The sequence below is a fragment of the Colobus angolensis genome, unplaced genomic scaffold (assembly GCF_000951035.1).
Source record: "Colobus angolensis palliatus isolate OR3802 unplaced genomic scaffold, Cang.pa_1.0 Scaffold63, whole genome shotgun sequence".
Classification (NCBI taxonomy): Eukaryota; Metazoa; Chordata; class Mammalia; order Primates; family Cercopithecidae; genus Colobus; species Colobus angolensis.
The window spans coordinates 875,442-878,579 of NW_012119932.1; the positions used below are offsets into that span (position 1 = coordinate 875,442).

Genomic DNA, 3,138 nt, shown 5'->3' on the forward strand with positions numbered 1-3,138 from the left:
TATTTCTTACCACCCACCTCACAAGCTCGTTTTCTGGCAATCTTCAGTCCATTCACAGCACAAGGCTCCATCCTTTACTATCTGTCCTTGCATTCTAGGTACTTTCTCTGGGTCTCCCAATGTTATATGGCTTCAACTGCAACTTTGATGCAAATGGTTCCTAGCTCTGTCGTTAGCATTGATGTACCCATGACACATTACCCACTTGGATGAAACATGGGACCTTCACACTCAGCACTTCCAAAGTCAGATTCATCACCTGCCTCCCCTAACCCGCTCCCTGTTCTCTATTCTATGTTATCAACATCAGTACCAGCCAGAAAGCCCAGAGCCAAAGTGCGCATCTCCTTCTCACTGAGTCCCACCCTTAGACATTCACCAACACATATTGATTCTCTTTTTGTTATCATTTATGTTTCATCCCTCCCTCTCCACATCCATGCTTTTGTTTCTGATTTTGTTGTCCAGACAACTGCACTTTCTTCTTGCCTCCTTTCTGCTCTCCTTCTCTCTATTCATTTTTTTCTTAATATTTAAAAAACAGTGGCCAGGCATAGTGGCTCATCTCTGTAATCCCAGCACTTTGGGAGGCCAAGGCAGGAGAGTCTCGTGAGTCCAGGAGTTTGAGACCAGCCTCGTCAACATAGCAGGATACCATGTCTATAAAAAAATAAAAGCAAAAAAGAAAACCATTAAATACACAAGAATTCACAATTTTGTTGGTCACATTTGATTTAATTCTTATTAAATAAAACATAAATTAAACTTTTTGAAGTGAACAACTAATTTGTCTCGCCAAAGTTATTCCATTATCTTTTGATGCAACTACTATATTGTAAACTTTAAATTAATTTTTGTAACAGTTACATGTCTGTATTTTTTGTTTCCAGAACAAGCAACACATACTATTGTTTTCAATGTATATAAATGGTATTATGTATATATTCAATGTCGTTTTAAATTTTATCATTTTAATTTAAGATTTATCCTTGTCCATGTATATGTGTATACAAAGTATATATATGATGTGTCTGTGTGTATGTATGTCACATATTTATATGTCTGTCTATCCATCTATCTAGAATACTGGTTCACTCTACTTCTAAACTGTAGCCTGACACATACATATATCACAATTAATTATTGATTTCTCTGTTGAATATTTACATTTTTTCCAATGAACATCATTGTACTTGTTTCCTTGTACACATATGCGAAATTTTTCTTTGGTTGTATACTTGGAAGTATATTTTCTGGGTCATTTTATGACTTAGAAAAATGTGTGTGAGTGTGTGTGTGTGTGTGAGAGAGAGAGAGAGAGAGAGAGAGATGACACTTGGGGACTGAAGCTGGCGTCAAAAGGTGTAGGGAACCACACCAGGTCCTCCTCCCTTCCATGTCTGCCTTGGGCCCAGGACCTCCCTGGTGGCATCCCTGATTCTCTCTGTATGGCCTCTCCATTCCCTTCTGTCTTCCTCCTGGCTGTTGCATTTCTGTTTCAACACTACGGTAGCTCTTCAGAGTCATGGCTCACTACTGCCCAGCCTGTATCTCATAGCACTTCCGAGCTTCTGACCCCTGCACTGACTCAATCTCTCTCTGTTGATTTATTTAAACTCTGTGGAACCACCATGCAGTCGGCTTGTCTATTTTCAGAACAAGGCTTTAGTGATGGGTGCTGTACTCCTGTGGCTGCTACGAATTGGAGATGGGCTAGGGGCTTGGGTGCTGCAATGCAATCTTCATGCCAGCAGGGCCATGGGTAAGAGGAAGCTTGCCTTAGAGGGAGGGGTGACAATGGCCAGAATTCTGAGTCTGGTGTGTCCACTACACTCCTATTTTCCCCCAGAACTTAGCCAGAGCATCTCTTCAGGACACGTTCCTGACCTCCCTGTCTCATTTAGATGATCACTTTTATTTCATGGCCCCACATATAACTCTATGATCATGTAAACTACTGTGATCTGTTCTTTCTGATAGATGTCAGTCAGCTTGATAGCAGGAACCACATCTCACCTGGCTTTGCCCAGGCCCCAACACAGCATCTGAAACACATTAGATGATTAATAAATGAAAGAGGTCGAGTGGATTAAAAATGCCCCAGATACTAGAATAGTCAGGGAACGCTTTATTGTTGAATTGGATCTTGCACAGGTCCTTACGTTTAATCTGATTACACTGAACTTTTTCAAGCTTATCAGATTGTTTTCCCTTAATTTCAGGCAGGCTGACCTCAATCTCATGGCAAACTGAGCACATGTTTCTCTGACCCTTTCTGTGAGCTCTTTGCTCCATCTTCACTCTCTCCAATCACTCCCACTTCCCCACAGACCTTTCCACATACACAATTTTAAAATTTTCCCCAGGTTTCTAGATCTGTCCAAATTCTACCCAAGGGTTCAGGGCCCTTGAGGCCAAGTGGAAAACAAAAATTCAAAAGAGCGTCAAAGAAGTCTTGAATCTGGGATAGTCAACTAAGAGTGTTGGAACAAAGGAAGAGATGGTGACAGGGTAGAGAGTTTGCAGTCGGGATCATGGAGGGGGTGGTGGCTGTAGACACAGGGCAGGGCATGATAGAAGGAGAGGCTGCAGCAGGTGAAGAACTGATTACTGGAGGAGAGGAAGGTAGGGAAGGGAGGCCAGGGGATTGGAGAGGGCATTTGTGGTCACTGACTCACCAAGGAGCCTCATGAGGATAGCACTGAATAGAGTGTTTCAAGGAAGAGGTGCTAACCTTATTGAGACACGAGAGGAGCTCAACTCAGTGATGCATAAAGGGACGTGGCAAGGAGGGGTGGTGGGTGGTAGTCTGAGAATGTGAGGACTGTAGAGGGGAGAGGAAACATGGTCTTTAGTCACTATGAGGAGCACACCCAAAACCAATGTGGGATGTGGAGAGGAAACAGCTGCCCCTTCGAGGGGCCATAAGAAGAAGCAGTGGCCTCAGAGCAGCAAAACACTAAAGGGACCCATCAGAGGGGTGACTGAGGATACAGGGGTTTTAGTTGAAACTGGCTGTGATCCCAAAGGGTGTGTTGGCAGCGTTTCGAAAGTCGAGGGTGATGGAAGGTGGGGTCAGGGTGGCAGAGGGGCCTCACATGTTGGGGTGACATGGAGTCCAGGTCTTCCTGTGGCTAT

The 3,138-nt window shown here is 43.6% G+C and overlaps 1 pseudogene; it reads left to right on the plus strand.

Annotated features, from left to right (window-relative positions):
- Nucleotides 1-1,671: 1,671 nt before the first annotated feature.
- LOC105527552 overlaps nt 1,672-3,138 on the plus strand; it is a 53,693-nt pseudogene continuing 52,226 nt past the window's right edge.